The sequence below is a fragment of the Phyllostomus hastatus genome, unplaced genomic scaffold, assembly GCF_019186645.2.
Source record: "Phyllostomus hastatus isolate PE091 unplaced genomic scaffold, TTU_PhHast_1.1 phas_contig_159, whole genome shotgun sequence".
NCBI classification, from domain to species: domain Eukaryota; kingdom Metazoa; phylum Chordata; class Mammalia; order Chiroptera; family Phyllostomidae; genus Phyllostomus; species Phyllostomus hastatus.
Window position 1 is genome coordinate 26,842,183 of NW_025333640.1, and position 17,558 is coordinate 26,859,740.

The 17,558-nt window shown below is 46.4% G+C and overlaps 1 pseudogene; it reads left to right on the forward strand.

Moving 5' to 3' along the window:
* Positions 1-1,445: 1,445 nt before the first annotated feature.
* The window catches only part of LOC123813974, a 61,592-nt pseudogene continuing 45,479 nt past the window's right edge, over positions 1,446-17,558 (forward strand).

A 17,558-nucleotide genomic window follows, 5' to 3' on the forward strand; every position in this document is an offset into this window, starting at 1 on the left:
TTGGCCAGGAGGCCCCTTAAGAAGCTCTGTCAACCTGGGTCCCAGCTGACATAGGTCTCTCTTGGGAGTCCCCAACAATCGTTGACCAAAATTCATTTTCAGAACAACATGGATACCCCCAGGACTGTACTTCTTTGTTTGGAAGCCAGGCATGAACTTGCCTCCCTCCCAAATATATGGTGACTTGCCCTTCGGGGCTGGGTGTCACCAGATACCTTCCAGTGTTTAAGGACACACCATGAGTAGGTATCATGTTGCCTTCAGACGACTGTGGAGGCCTCTCCCAAACGAGGTGCTAGTCGTTACTCAGGATTGCTTCCCAGATAGATGTCTCATTACGTATGCATCCTTGGCGGGCCATCGTCACTATGATAGGAGACAGGAGTGATCCAGTTAGAAAAGGTAGCATGAAATGCGGCCCTTACTCTGGCTAAAGCGAGCAGTGATACTCCCCCGGCCCTGCAAGGCGTTTCGGTCAGCCTCAGCTCACTGGCCCGGCTTGTTAGGCATGACAGACTCGCCCTAGACGTCCTCCTCTGGTCCAGGAGAAATCCGCACAATCGCTAGTACACTCTGCTCTACCTGGAGTAATGCCACGGCCAAGGAGAAAGGCCAGTGCTGAAACTTGAGCGGGAAGCCGTCTGGCCTTCTCAGGGAGACCCCGGTGGTCCGTGAGATGACAGCTGGTCGGCCCAGAACTCTGGAGGGCATGGCTGCCGTCAACACTGCAAGTTGCCTTCACCCTACCGCGTGGGATTCTGTTAACTGTAGCCTTAATTGCGTCAAAGTAGCCTCATGAATGCTCTATGAGACAGATTCAATGGATCTGGCCCCAGCCTCTGACACTCAGATAACCCAGAATAGCCAATGAGGCAGCACAGTGAGAAGGAAATTCTTCAGAAACCAAGACAGTACAAAACGAGGGAGTGCAAATCATTGAGAGGGAATTATACCGATCTGTTGCTCTCCTGCCTGTGCAGAAAACAGGTACCAACTACTCTTAACTCAGACTCTCTTTTCAAGGATGCTTGTAGGGCCAACAGTCTGAAGATAAAGCTGTGTCTCCTCCCAGGGCAAAGGATAGGTTTGCGTACAGTCTTGAACGACAATGATGTTTCCCACGAGGAAAAAAAGATGAGGCATATTTACTGCTTAATAGAGAAGATTCAAGCTCCTGAAGCTCAGGGTCCCTGTCTTTGTCATGTGATGCCTGGGTTGTGCCTGTGTGGGTCCCTCTGCATCACTGACTGCCATAGGACTTAGGAGCAAGGATAATTGACACAAATATGCTGATGTTTGCGCTCACTGCTGTGTCAAGAGTAAAGAAGTTCTTTGTCTCTGACCTGGGAGTCTCATGTCTTCTGTCAGCGTCCATGAAGCTGTGGCAAGCCAACTCATTAGTTTGCAAGGAGAGCAACATCTCAAGCCCTTTATACTTCTTGACGATGATGGAAGGTAAGGACTGACTTATCTAGCCCAGCTTACAGAAATAAAACATCTCTAAAATAAAAATTCTGTGACTTCTTGTGTAATGAGACCTCATGTTATTGATATCCCTTAGACCTGGAGGAATTGTCAAAACCTTCCCAAAGTTCTCTCCAAATTGGATGTCTAGACCCCCACAATCTAATCTGCATTACTCCATTCCACAGTTTCCAAGGTTCCTTTAGACTCGACCTTCGACCTTACTTGAGGAAAGTGTTTATCTAATACACAAAACTTCTCTCCAGGGATATCAAGCCATTTTGTAAAAATGTGATACTAGTTTCCTCATTTTTCTTCTGGGGATTTCAATAGCCCCAAGTCCCTGGAAATAAAACTGTTCACACCATTTATCCATGTATTCATTGACCAAATATCTGTAACACCTTGTACACCCAAAGCAGAGTAAGTGCTCAATAACTAATTCTTGAGTGAGTAAATCCCAGTCTAGTTAGAAAATAGCCATCAATCAAATCAATACTCGAATACTGTATAATTAAACTGTCTCTGCTTCATCGGTACCCGCACCAACCCATGCAGGTTCCCTATCTCGGCATCTTCCAGCCAAGCACACGCTCACTGAAGGGACCCCCTGACTCGGCTGACCTGCACCCCCTGAGCCCGACCTTTGATCACTGCCTCCATATGCATCCAGTTCCCGTCAACACCTCGTCTTTCACGTGACTTCACAGAACCGAGTCCCTGGAACGCCAGCTCCTCACAGGGTCTTGGGTGAGTGCAGCAGGCTCCTGTACTCATCGACCTGGCTAACAGGAAATTATCCAGCTGCCCAGAAATGTCTGGTGGCCAGCACAGACCTCATACATTGTGGCACATACCGCTACCTTTAATCATACTAAAGTAGTTGCTGTTTGCTCACAAAAGTGTTGATTGGCATTGCAAAATAGCACTCAGCAAGCACTCTATAACAAAGCATAACAATGTCTGTTTTAAACCTCCTCCTCCATCATCCAGACCAGAAGAGGGCTGTGACTTTGAGAGGGGGAAACATGTGACTGGCACTGAGGGTGGTACAAAGCTGTCTCACGTTCGGGCTCTGATGCCGGGCGGGGTAAAGCGCCAGTTCTGGTCCATGCCGGCCGAATTTGCTGCCAATACCGAGATAAATCCACGACAGGGTAAGAATTGCTGTCTACCACGGAAAACTGCTTCTTGTTAGTGACATTACTTTGCTGTTCTGTGACCTCCTTCTAGGGGTGACGAATAATATGACAGGCCCTTTGTGAGCTTGTCCAATAAAATTTATAGTTCCTTGCAGCGAAATGAAGCCGGGTGCTGCGGCACTGCTGATATTTTCTCAGATATTAACTTGAGTCCATCTGGTTATGATGCTATTTTGATTGGAAAAAAATAAATGATTTCTTCTTGGAGATATGATTTTTAAGTCCCTGAAGTATTCTGCACTTCACCCAGTCTTTCTCTTTCTGAAATAGAAATTCAACACGAGAGACAGAGACTTATGCTTGTTTGAGAACCTCTTATCTGGGGACTTTATGTTTTAGGTTGCATAGATCTTTAGTTTCGAAATTGCAAACAAAACAGGTGCTAATGTGAGTGGCGATTGAAACAAGAGCCCACTCACCACTCTCTTCACGTTCATGTGAAACGACAGCAACAAGAGCACAGCAGGGGGCGTGTTTGTGGGTGTGGTGGGAAATGGTGGTGAAGCCCGTTTGATATTGAAAAGACCATCCATAAAGCACCCCTGAAAAAGAACTAAATCAGGAGAAAGGTGCTCTTTCCTTCTCCTTTTTTTCTTTATCTTTTCTTTTTTTGCACTGAATGAATGAGAGAATTGCACAGAGGTCAGGAGGTACAAAACCAGGGACCCACGGCGGCCAGCTGTGCCCGGCAGCCGAGCCGAGGACACAGGACACGAGTGACGCACGTCGATGGTGCATGCCCTGTGGGGCCGCGCAGCAGCCAGGGGTCCGAGGAGGCCTGTGGACTGGCTGCAAGGGCTCGAAACCCAAACAGACTGTGCTCAGGCTTCCTCTGAGCAGGTTTCCATGAGCAAAAATGTAGCTACCAAGTTCAGGCTAAAAAAAGAAAAAAAGAAAAAGGCCAGCCAGTAGTTGATCGTTGTACACAGGACCCGGTCTAGTCAGGGACTAACGAAGCACCGTGCTGAACTCTATCTAGTTCTAGAGTACTCTCCCGGTCTGGCGGCCACAGTGGCAGACTAAGTGTCATATGGGCACCAATGTATTCTTTTGCTCCACAGCCCTGCGTGTGGTCCCACCATAAACCAAGAGGAAGACTGTGAGGAAGTCCTTGCCTAGAAAAGCAGAGAAGAGGACCAGAAAGCATGCTAACTGCTGGCAGTCTCCCACAGTACCTTCCTCTCAGCCAAAACTTTCCAGTTTATCCGCCAACTTGAAATAACGACGAGCTTTTATTTTTTTTCTCTTAATTGTTTAAGGTGTCAAAAGGGCAAAGTGAATTGCCCAGATGGGGCAGCAAAGGTGACTACTGGCTATAGCGTCCCCTTTCTGGGGAACTCGTGTGCCTGTCACAACCACGGCCTCTTCCCAAAAGACTCCTCTGCAGAGTGTGTCTGGAGACATCAGCCGTGGCCGGAGCTCACTGGGCCAGGGATGAATGTTGGCCATCAGCTTGCCCAGGAGGGAGTACAACACAAGAGCTCTGCCCCTAAAGGACATTGGATAAGCATTGAGAGTCCAATGAGGGACTCATTTTGGGAGATTGACTGTGAAGCACTCAGAGAGAGTCGGCAGGCTGGAGTGACCAAGAGACACAAGCGCAAGAAGAAGGCAGTAAGCAAAAATTGGGTGGTAGTAGAAGCTGAATAAACAAATCTTGAGGTAGAGAAGATTAATAATAGTTATATAAATAGTCCATTGTAGTAATAACAGGAGCAGAAACAGAAGCCGAGAGAGTAGAGAATTAGTTCTAGGGAAAAAAAATACGTGGGGTTAAGCAGAGTGGAAAACCTGAACTGTGAGTGTGCCCAGCTGCTAGGAGTAATTGTTCGGTCATTAGCCAGACAGAGAGCTTTCATTGCATCCTACACGGCAACAAGGTTTTAGTTCCCGGGGGGGGGGGTAGCTTGGGTTATTTTGCCTTTTTCTAGATTTCCTTCCTTCCCTTTGTAATCTTACAAGAAGCCCTGTTAACTGAGATGACAGACAGCTCTACACCCCCTGCATCCTGTAACGCCCTGGCACGTTTCAGGTCACCTGGTAAATGAATGGGTCGGATCTCCAGATCGCACCTGTTTTAATGAGCGGGAGCTGCCGCGGGTTCCAACCTGTCATTCTCTTTGAAGAGGACGTTCTGGTATGGCTGGCCTCAATGACTCCTGAAAACCTCCCTGTCGCGGCAGGGCTGCTTCCCCTATTTTTACGGGATGCATTCCCTTCTTTTGCAGACACGTACCTTACCAAAGCACCTGGGGCATGCCAAGTTTCTGCTCTTCGACTCCTGTCATCATGGTGTCACCTACCTAGTGGTCCACTGTGATGTCCTAGGGATGATGAGATGTTCGAGCTACCTTCATAATGTACCGTGGCACAGGGCCTGAAGACTGGCCTAACCTTGAGGCAAAATGCTGAGGGTGGTCTACTGTTCCGACCAGATGAAAGCAAACTTGACTGCTTCCTCTGCTTCATGGCACATGGCCGGGGCCAGCAAAGCAGGATCTGAAGCTAACACCTGGCTTGTTGCCTTTTTTATTGTGTTAACAGACCTTATTTTTGAGAACAGTTTTAGATTTACAGCAAAATTGAGCAGACAGTACAGAGAGCATCTTCTTTCCCAAGATTACATTTATGGTATATTTGTTACAGCTCATGAGCCAATAGTGATGTATAATTACTAAATAAAGTCTATGGTTTATTCAGGTTTCTCTGATTTATTTCATTTTTTTTCTGTTCCAGGACCCCATGCAGGATACCACATTACATTTAGTCATCATATCTCCTTTGGCTGCTTATGGCTGAGACCATTGCTCAAAATTTCATTGGTTTTGATGGTCTTGACCCTTTTAAGAAGCAGTGGTCAGGGATGTTGCAGAATATGCCTCTATGGGAATTTGGTGATTTTCTCATGATTAGAAATTACGGGTGGGGGGAAGAACATTACAGATGTTAAGTGCCATTTTTATGACTGTTGACCTTGACCTCAATCACCTGGCTGAAGTGGTGTTTGTCGGCTTTCTCTGTGATAACGTTGCTTGTTGCAGTCTTTCCATATGGTTCCCTTTAGAAGGGAGTTGCTGTGCATAGCCCGTGCATTTCCTACATGTCAAGCTTCATGCTCACTAATTCTTACACCTGTCCCAGGAGGTAGGGATTATTATCACCATGTCAGAGATAATAAACACTATTAATTTCACATCATAGATGAGTACACGAGGCTTAGAGAGATACATCACACCATTTTTAAAAAGCAGAGACAGGATTTGAACCAGAGTCTCTGATTTTTAAAATGCATCTTTGAAAAAGTGTTCCACTCCAGCTAAGAAGTGACCTCTGCTCGGCTGGAGAACTCCTTCTCGTTTGGAAGAGGCTGCACAGCAGAGATCCGACGGGATCCGCCGAGCCGCCCACCGTTGGGTGGGGCAGCCCCAACCGGGTTCAAGTTCTTAACTCCACCCTTTCCTGGAGAATTCCAATTAGTCTTCTCTCTCCCATTTCAGGTGATCCTTCCTCTTCTCTTTCCTGAGAAAGTTCCTGTTTTACCGGGACGGTTCACGACATCATGACAACATTGTGGCAGTGGCGTCCCTGCAGCAGAAGGAGAAGGAAAGGCCTTCCCTACACTGCCGAGCGCGTGGGAGTTCCTTGCCCATGCGTGGCACCTCCTTTCCCTGGTTACGGGGTCGGAGGTGAACCAGCCCAGCGAGGGAGGCAATAGCTCGGTGGTCAGGCAGCCCTGCCTTCCGGTGGCTTCCCCTGCAAGAGCCCGGGGACCTTTGTTAAGTCACCAATCATGCCTTGGGTTCTTCATTTGTAAATGAGAACAGGACCTCCTCGTAAGTCGCACGTGCGTTCGAAATAGCACTCGGAGCGGACCCAAGTCCTAGGAGGCCTGTGACAAATGGGAGCCATTGTTGTCCACCCTGATGTTCAGGCTGCTGTGTGGCTTCATCCTTCAGGTGCAATTACAGATGGTGCCAACGGAACAAATCAATATTTTGCATTTAAATTTTGTGCACAGTTTAAATGTCCTAGTCCCTGGGAAGGTGGATCGCCATGACTCCTCCAAATTTTTAGTTCAGGCTGGAGCTTTGTTGGACAGCAAGAGGGTCAGCAGACCAGGTGAGGTGCCCAGAGCCTCCCCCGTAGGTGCATCGTTAGGTGGAAAGGGGGGACTCTGGCCGGCACTTCTCTGTCCGGCTCTGAATTAGTGGCTCTGGAAGGAATGAATACATGAGCCTTAGCGCCGAGCTCGCTGTGCCCCTTTTGGCTTTTCTTGACATTGTTCCCTAAGGTCCGAACTCCTCAAACCATTACCTCCTTTTTTATTATATTCCACTGTGAGTGACTGAATGCCACCAGTATCTGAAATGAGCCTGCACACGCCTCAGTGTCAGGCTCATTGAGAGCATGAGAAGGATGTGAGCTTCTCATACCCTGTCTCCCTAACTTCTAGAATAAACCAGTGAGCTAGAGACCCCGTCTCTGAAATGACTGAACAAGTTCAAAGAGTTAAGTCATTTGCCCAAAGTCACATAACTAGTCCATCGCAGAGCCAAGTCTATCAAATTTCAAAGCTGAGGGGGGAAATTAAAACATTTCACAAGTCTACTTTTTCTTGGGGCTTTGGCTGGCCTTGTTTTGTTGGTTTGGCTTGCTTTCTTCATCAGCCCGATAACTTCTCCAGGTCCGACTGAGCTTTACCTCCGCCTGTCCCTCTAAGATGAGCCAGGGGCCTCCTCTGCGCTCCCATAGTGCCCTGCACAGTTGACCACGGTCCTTGCCACACTGAATGAGAACTGTGGGCGTTTGCCTTCCAGCCTCGCCTTCCACCCGGAGCACCACGGGGCAGCGTCGTCTTTGCCCCAGATCACACCGCAGTTGGTACCTTAGCAGGGGCTCAGGGCAAATTGTATAGACCCAAATGGCAATAGTTCACGTTAGCACGAGTCTTCAATTCTAACATTAACCCAAAGCCACAGGTCAACTTTAGAACTGAGTACTGTCCTACAGTGGAAACCTTAAGACACAGAAGACCAGTAATCCCAACTTCGTTTGGTAAGGTACGTGTGAGTGTGTGTGAGTGTGTGTGTGTGATATGACAGTAGGTACTACAAGCTTTCTCTCTCCTCCTACCCTACTGACATTCCGCACACCACTAGGCCCATGGAATTTTCATGTCTTCCCATGAACATCAGACACTTCTCTGTTCCCTTTACATGAAATCCCTCATTTTACTTCTCCCCTTCTTTTCTTTACTCCCTGTACTTCATGCAAGATAGGAGCCCTGACACCCCCTTAATTAAGTTCTGAATGGACTTCGGTTTGTCTCATGTCAGAGACGGTGAGGAAGACCAGATAAGACTGTTCAATTGAAATGACCAATCTAGCCCCATTTTTCTTTGAAAATAATAGCATAACTAAGATTATATAGCATGTACCACGTGCCAGGGACCATGCTAAGCACTTTAGTTACATTGACTTACTTACTCTTTACAACAACCTTATGAGGTAGGCACTGTTATCATCCCCATTTTACAGATGAGCAAACCGAGGAACAGATGGGGAAGTAACTTCTCCAGGGCCACACAGCCAGGAAGTAGAGTCAGAGGATGAAACCCGGCAGGCTGGCTCAGAGCCCCGGACGGCCCACCATTCAAGGCTTTTCTTGTGTTATGAAGTGAGGTCCTGAGGATGCTGATCTCACTTCAGTTGTCTGAGTTGGATATTATAGGATCTTCACATCAGGGGGACCTCTTAGTTCACCCCAACTCAATTTCCTATCCACTGCAAAATCCCTTCTGCTGCTTTCCAGATTGATGGGTATTTATTCCACTCTGCCTGAGTACTCCCCGTGACAGGGAAGAAATGCTGCAATATGACCGTGAAGTATAAACTGCTCTCGGATAAATTATTACATAATAAAAATACGCCCAATGGCTACCCTCCACTAATATGTTCATTAGTGGTTGTTTTTTATATGTAAGCTTGTCTTGATAAAATTGTTTCTTTTAAAAGAAATTTTATATAATTTGTCTTGAGACACCTAAATTGTCCTGTTATACTCCCTTATTAATGGACTTATTAAAGCGGAAATTACAGCAAAGACAAAAGAAAAAAATAGTCACATTTACTCATGTTGTGGTTTGGGGGTTAAAAATAAACATTAACAGTGTGTGAAGGATCTTTTTAATAGTTGCCATTAATTTGCACATATACTTTCAAAAGCTACTATCGGACTGTTTTCTCCTACTATTAAAAATTCGGTTTGAAAGAAACTACTGGATAAGTTAGGACATTGTAAATCATGCTAAACAGAACAATTTCTTTGATATTTAATCCCCAATAAGATGAAAATATATCAGTTGCAGCTGTTCATTAGGTATGTCCTTAGCTTGTGTTACTCCATGGCAAGGGGGAAAAGCCCAGAATCCCATCATTTTGAAGAGATTTCTCAATGCCACCATTGCAGGAACTTTCAGGCACAGATGCTCCCTGACTTCACAGTGGACTTACCTCCCGATTCACTGGCTGTAAGTACCAAAGTCAGAGACGCATGGAACACACCTAACCTATCCAGCATCATAGCTCAGCCTCACCTACCTTAAGGTGCTCAGAACACTCACATTATCCCGCCGCTGGGCAAAATCACCCAACACAATGAACACACTGCAGACTTTGCTTGCACAGCCTCACGGTCAGGTAGGTGGCTGCCTGGTTGCTGAGCTCACGGCCGCTGCCCAGCACCCTGGGAGAGGACCCTACCGCACATCACTAGCCTGGGGAAGGTCAAAACTCAAAATCTGAAGTACGGTTTCTACTGAATGTGAATCCCTTTCCCACCACCAGGAGGTTGAAAAGTTGTGAAATGAACCACAATCATGGGAGACGACGGTCCTGCCACGTCTAAGAGTTGGCGGGGGGGGCGGGGCACTTTATAAAGTCAGTGACCGTCTGCCCCCTGTGCAGTGCACCTGAAACTCACACAAAACAACACCGAATGTCAACTGTCATGGAAAAAGCAAAATGAAAATGTGTGGGATCCAGAGTCTGACTGCCCTTGTCTCCACCTCGTTGGGATGTTGAGGCCATTGATGTTTTTAATGCACAGCCCTTTAGGCGCCCAATAAAAGTTAATGAGAATTTTTCTATTCCAATGAGGTTTTTTTTAGACATTTACACAAAGCTTGGGACCAAGAAGAAGGGGTCAGACGCAAAGTCTTATAGTCCAAAGTTTTCTGACCATTTCCTACAAATCACCCCCAAATAAAAGCAGGAGGTATAAAGTAGTCCATGGCTGACACATCAAAACACCATGAAGATGGGCCAGCGTGCCAGAGAGCACGTGAATGCTGCAGGTGAAGCATCAGCCATGGCCATGACTGTGCCAGGTCAGACGTCGGCCTCCAGGGATCCCCCAAAGCGTGAGACCCACTCCTGGCAGCTTCAGGGCAAAGAGCAGAAATACTTCCCAGGCCTAAGGTGGCTGGAGGCTGGCCTGTCTCCTCATACATCCTTGCCATGGACGAATGACCTTGGATCAGGCTTCCAAAGACCTGCACTTGACCCCAGGTCTGCCCTCTGTCCAGTTCCAGGCAGGTCACATTGCCAACCTCAGTTTTCTCAGAATAATACTTTTTCTCCTGCTTCCCTTAGGGTGATTGAGATATTGTGTGGGAAAGTGCATTGAAACCAAGTTTCAGAGTACTCTCTCTGCAAATGTCACATTTATCACTGTTACCGCTGCCTTCTAATACAGTTACCAACTTCCCAGGACTTGGCCAGCAGGGGCTGGGCAGTAGGCTGATGATGCAAAGGCAACGCGTGATAAAACCAGACATGAACTTTCCTTTTTCACCTCACAAGCCTAGCTTATGGCCACGCACACAGCAAATGCTAATGATGTCCCAGGCACTGATTTAAAAGGGTTTACTTTGTTTTACATTTCCAGGAAGTCCTTAGAGAGTGCTTTTTCAGTGGGTGATGATGTTGACATCAAATGCACAGTGAAAAACTTCACTCCAAATCGAAGGAATTGAGTATCGGAAACAACGGGAATGGCAACGTAAAAGAGGGCCGTCCGCGCACGTGTTTAGAGCAGGGAAGCCTTGGTGCGGTTGTTACGTGCTCGATGACATCATCCAAGTTCATGGGTAACCCAACGCCATGCAGTAATAATGGGCGCGCTGCCTTTCCTTGTTAGGCAACTCTCTAAAATCTCTCTGCGTTGAAAGTTTAAACACAAAAGTTTCCCTAAAGTGAATGAGGCATTATGTCATTTTGGGTGATTAAGTATGGCATTTCCTCCATCTTAATGAAACAATTAATTTTGTTCACCTGAGTGATTTTATTCATTGAAAAGAATGACAAGGCTGTGGCAGTGTGGCCACAGAGTCGTCAGAGAGTCAGAGAATTTCAGAGCCACAAAGAGCCTGACGAGAACCCCATCTCGTACTCTCAGTGGACACATACGCGTGCTACTAAGAGTCACGGAACTGACTTCTGGGGCCATCGGAGCCACGAAATGGCTGTGTGACCCCGAGCACGCCACCCAAACTTTCTTCCACTCGGTTTATGGGTCGGTATAAACAAACAACTTCTAATCCATGATAATTTAGATTAAGTTCACTATGCTGGCATTTGTTTGTATATGTTTAAGCCAATATTAATGTGTTCCAGCAGAATATGGTTTTCTTTCTATTTTTGACAACCAGTTGGGGGAACTGGCTATATTTTAATCCCCTCTGTTATTCAGGGAAAATGTTCTTCATAATAGGCTGTGAATACCCTGAAGGTGGAATCTGGGCTGGGTGACTGCGTCTCCTATGGTGCTTTTCATCCACGAGGTACGAGAAGAGTGGAGGGCTGCAGAATGTCATTGTCATGTTGTCATGCATTTTGGGTGAGTCACACTGCTCTGAAACTCCATGGGGGGACGATCCTAATGTGCTGTGTGTTTCCAACGAAGTGAGTTTGAACAATGTCGCCCACTACCAGTTTATCAATACTCACTAACACACGGCATTCATAGATCGTGTTCCCCCATACCGCGCTATTGGGGTGGCGCTTTCCATCGCTTATTTGTGTTCAGAGCAAGAGCGCCCCAAGTGACCTCTCCAGCAGCATGGATGTTGACACACCAGTTAAAATGGGTGATGTAAGTACAGCCATTTGGGATATTTTGGACATCCTATTTTATGATCTGAAACCCACAAAATGTCCAGGACACGACAGACATTATGATTTGTCCAGGGAGCCCCGGCTAAACCAGTTTTTGGTTGGTCGACTCAGACTGCCTGAATCTCAGCCCCCAGACCTGTTGTGACATTATCTCGAGTTCGGAGCTCCTGGGGGTTGTTTTAAAGGCCCACCCGAGGGTCACACTCCTGCTTTCCAACTTCTGCCGTGCACGGTCGCCCTGCACTGCGGCAGCACACGGAGGCCACGACGGGAGCTTCGCAACACATGTGATTCATTTTCCTCCCGGAACGACTCAAGAGGAGATTTTTCTTAGAATTCAATCTGAGTCTCGGTAATTCAATTTGTAGAAAGAAGCAGGCAACGCTTTAATTCTATCATAATTAGTTTCATGTGTGAATGTACTAAGGGGTTGTTTTGGTGGGTTGTATATTAGGCAGAAAGCACAGGGGACGTGGCGGAGAAGGGCAACAGGAGACTCCCGGAATGCTGCTGGCTGCTCCCCTCCTGCAGACCCAGGAGCGGCCTCATCAAGACAGTGGACCACTGGCCCCCATGCTCGAACTCGAAAGCACACCCACACCCAGGTCCTGTCTCTTCCTTAGCAAGCAAGGGCTGGTGTGCCATGCCTGACCCACACTCATCCGTATGGAAATGTAACCTTTTCACTCACTTCCAGGGCTCCACATGGAAAAAGTCTGCTTTCTCCTGTTAGCCATTAAAGCAGCTGTGGTGATACTCTTGAGTCCCAGTAGCCCACCGCGTGACCTGACCGGTCGTCTGCCCCTTGTTTCAGAACTTTGATGGATGCTTTCAGCAACTACCGTGAAGTTGGAAAAAGATGGACACCACTTCCTCAGTTTCTGACCTTGAACGGAGTGGCAGAAGACTTTCCGTGGTCACAGCAAGTTTGTCTGGGCTGTGGGAACTCCTGGTCGCCCATGGAACCAGTTCGAGAGACAGCTTGAGCTCTCTAGTTTATGAATAGTGTTGAGGGTTATTTCCTAAAGAGAAATCACCCAAGCCTTTCTGGAAACGCGAGCACTGTGCTGAGGAATCGGCTAAGAAGGGAGAGCATGCGTGTGGTGGCCAACTGTGTTTATGGGGGTGGGAGGGGGGTCCCCGTGGTTATTACTCTGGTGAGCTTGCTTTTGACCATCTTTCACAGTGGCTTCATTCCTCTGTCTGGGCACTTTCCCAGTGACATTTGGCTGTCAGGCATTCTAAAGGAGGCGGGGAAAGACCTAGAAGAGAGGAGAGATATACAGTCGTCCACAAATGGAATGAATGTGCTCCCTTTCTCTGCGTGCTGTACAGCAGTGCTGCTGGGATCACTGGTATTGGGTGGTGCGGATGAGACCCCCTAAACTGAAAAACATGTACACAAACCTGGCATATGTTATAGACAAAGAGGAAACATTGGTGGGAACATGTCTAAGTGCATAAGCAGCCTCCGTCAAACCTGACCTGACCCATTATAATCAGTTATCGGGAAGAAAGTAATTATTAAGGCAGCAAAGGGACAGCCACTGTCCCCTCAAATCCTGAGGGCAGTGAGTAGCCCGGGCCATCCTAAAGGTACGTTGTCCAATCTTCAGGATGGCTGGGGGAGACACATTGCAAAAGGTGCCTTTCCTCTTTGAGCAGTACATGCGCTGTAGCTGCCTTCTGAGCCCGGGCCAAGGGGACCTGCTGGTTGGTGTGCGCCCTCGCAGTGAAGGACCGGGTGCAACAAAACCCAGCGGAGAGATGGTCCTACCCCACTGATGGCCCTCACTCATCCTTGTTGGTGCTAGGAATATGGGTCAGGCCCCGTGCTCAATTTTTCACATCGATTGCTTTGAATAGCCCTCAGACATAAAGCACTCTTATTATTCTCATAAGAAAATGGAGGCTCAAAGAGATAAAATCACTTACTCAGGTAACATGATGAATGATGGCAGAGTAACACGCGATCCCATGTTTTTTTGACCAGAAGACCCTGCTCTGATTCACAGCCTCTTACCTGTGTTTACAGCCCATGCAGTGGGTGTCTGAGCCTCTTACTTATTTACCTTTGACTTCCTTATTCTTCCGTCTCTCTATTTCTGTGTTGCCTAAAATTTCCTTCAAAGTTCTTAAAATTTCCACCCTGCAGGATGGGGTATGGAGGGAGGCAATGTACTAGCTCCTTTCTCCTCATTTGCAAACCTATTTCACTTTCCCACGTACAAGCTCATTTAAGTCTTAATCACCCCCAAGCAAGAATATTTCAATGTCAGGATCTGCCACAGAATAAGGACTTAGTCTACAGCACTAAATTCAGAAGTGATTACCCAAATTAATCAAGTTGCTCGAAGCCTTGATTGTCCAGAAAACTTCAGTGGAAAATTCCCTGTTCCCTGCCCCCACCCCTCTCTGCCCACTGGTGGATCCTCCTAAAGTGTCCTCCTCAAGCATTCCTTTGATGTCCAAAGGCACACTTCCCTTCAGATGAAACAGACAAGAAAAGGGGCATTTTTCAAGACAATTCTTTAAAGTATGCCCAGAAGAGTACAGGGAACAGGCATTCCTCCACATTGCGGTCAAGCATATAGAGTAGAAGGCTCTCTCTAGCAACTTGATTATGTTTCAAGAATTTGAAAAACATTTGTGTTCTTGGATCAAACAGTTCTGCATCTAACATTTTATTGTAAGTCCATAATCAAAGACATGTGCAAATATCTGCATGCACAGAAATGTTCATCACAGAATTAGATTATAATAATAGTGAAAAATTGGAAAATCTAAATGTCAGTGCCAGGGGCTTGGTTAAGTAAATCATGGCACAATAACACATTGCAACATTATGCAGTCAGAACAAGGGGTTCTATCAAGAATATTTAATGATTCATAGAAATGATCATGAAATATTAAGCAGTAAAAGTGTTTCAAGAAAGTTCCATTTAATCTACTATGTACTATATTTGTATGCACTATATCACATGTGGCCAATGACTATTTAATTAATTAAAATTAAGTCAAATTAAAAATTAAGTTTCTCAGTTGTACAAGGCACATTTCAAGGATCCCATAGCCACCACATTAAACAGGGCAGATACAACATTTCCATCTTTGACAGAAAGTTCTATCGGGGGGCACTAATATAAAATATAATTCCTCAATGTGTGTGTGCACATAGAAAAAATGAGAAGGAAATAGGTCGAATCATAATTACGATGATTTCGATTGGCAGGGTGGGTGACGGTGGGCTAGTCAGTGAACATGGGACTCTGTCCACACAGCCTCCACGCAGTCAGCAGCTCGGCGACCTCCGCTAGCACCGCAGCCTAAAGCAGTCACTGACACACGTCAGCGAGTGCATAGGACTCTGTTTCCATAAGAGCTGATATTCAAAACCTGGTAGTGGGCTGAGTTTTTCCTGCAGGCTGTACTTTGCCGGCCCCTGGATGAGGTGATTGGTGAGGGGTTTTTTTTTTCAGTGCACGTACTCATACATCAATTTAAAAATAACTTGTATAGCTTTTATTTTAAAATGAAACGTGCCGGAAAATTATACCTATGTAAAGATATGTATAAACACACAAATATATATATATATATAAAAGAGGTAAAGGAATTAAGAAGCACCAATTGCCTGTTGCAAAACAGTCTTGGGGATGTAGAGCACAGCACAGGGAACACAGCCAACACTATCGTGACAACAGTGGATGGGGCCGGGTGGGCACTGGAGACATTGCGGGGAGCACTTTGTAAAGCGTCTGATTGTCTGACCACTGTGCTGCATACCTGAAACTAATGCAAAATAATATTGAAAGTAAGCTGTAATTGAAAACACAAGTTGTATTCCTCCCCCACCCCCCACACACAAAAAAACCCAAAGAGCTAAATGTTAAGGCCCAGGGCCTTACGCTGCTTCAATCAGAGCAGTTCTCCAGACACCTCCGCCCCACAGGGGGGATTTCTGAGGTCGGTTTTAACCAGACAAAGGGTTCTCTGCAGGTGCATGGCAGGTTGGGGCTGGGTGGGGGGACGTTGAAAAAAAGTTGTGAAGAACACTGGCTAAATTATTTGTCACAGACTGGTAGGCCATGGGCTCTGGCCAGGTTTTGCTGGTTCTGAATCATGTTATAAAATGTTGAAATTTGAAACCAATGTTTAAAAATTAAAAAAATTCGCATGTAAAATTTTAAGAAAAACACAAAGACAGGTGTTTCTGGCTTCTCTTAAAAAATGAGAAAAAATAGTGTCGCAGGTTCGATTTCCAGTCAGGGTACATGCCTGGGTTGCAGGCCATGACGCCCAGCAGCCGCACATTGATGTATCTCTCTCTCTCTTTCTCCCTCCCTTCCCTCTCTAAAAATAAATAAATAAAATCTTAAAAAAAAAGAGAAAAATTTGTCAACTTTCAGCTCACAACCCAACAGGAGGACAACAAGCTGGTGCTGAGAATGGCTGCTCCCTTCAGACAGGACACATCTGTCTGTCCCCTGTCCCCACCACTCCCTCTAGTGTGACTCCTGCTCCTCTCTGTTCATCCGACTTCCCTGCCTTGACCCTGTAGCCATTAGAGTTCAAGTCCCTGAGGCTAGAGGACTATTAAAGCCCTTGCCTGGTCCCATAGCCTATTGGATTTCCATTACATTTATGGCAATTAGTACCAAAATTACAGCTAAAATCCTTTTCTTAAAGTCATCTTGGGTTAATGAACATCTTAGCCACAGACATTCTTCTCATGTCAGGGGCTGAAGGCAGGAGCTGCCTTCTCGTGGACAGAGAAGGTGTGTGCAGCCCCCAGCCAAGCAAACAAGTGTTCCTTCCAACAAACACCATGTGGTGCTGCATGGGAATCCCTGGGATTGTCCCCCGAACCCGTCTGTTCCTTCCTCGCTTCTGGGAACACTGTAAGACTGCCCTTTCGGACCCCCTTGAAGGGGTCTTAGGGAGATGTGAGTGAAAGTAATGTCAGCATTCCACACGATGTAAACTCCTGGACTGTCATTATTCTGGAGAACAGAGATCGAAAAAGTTCAGGACGGTGGCTGTGACCACCAGCCACCTTGGTCCTGAAGTGACTGGTCAACAGAAATCTTCACCCACTCACGATGGGCATCTACTGTGAGCAAGAAATACAACTGTGTTGCTTCTGGCCTTTGGGTTTGGGGTTGCTTGTTACCGCAGCACACCCCGGTCTATCCTGACCACGTTAGTGTCCCGAGTGGACACTAACGTTCTCAAGCTCCGGTTTTACACCAGCCCCCCCCATATCTTTCCTTTCTTTGAAGACCCTCTCTTGAATCTAAGCGTGAAGTTAGAATATTAGTAAGTGGTGCCTGCCATCAGTTCCCGGTTCCTTGGCTTTGCTCAGCACTTGAACTTCACTACCCTTTCCCCCTCTTATATAATAGATTGGAGGTCACATGGGTCTCCAACTTTGAATAATTCATCTCTGCAGAAGCTCAGCATTTCAGTCAGAACATTTATTTCTTTCATTTTAATATTTCATCATTTTTGTCCTAAATGTATGACCTTAACTGGTTGCCATGCGTTTCATTTCTTCTTGTCTTAAATATTTTAAAAGTTTCAAAGTACAAACATTCCTCATGGCGAGTGTAACAAAAAATGGGTTCGGTTTTCACTCTGTATTATTTAATTGTAACTGGGTATCATTAAAATGATTATGTTTCCCCTTCTGATTTCTCCCTGCTCTGGCTCTGG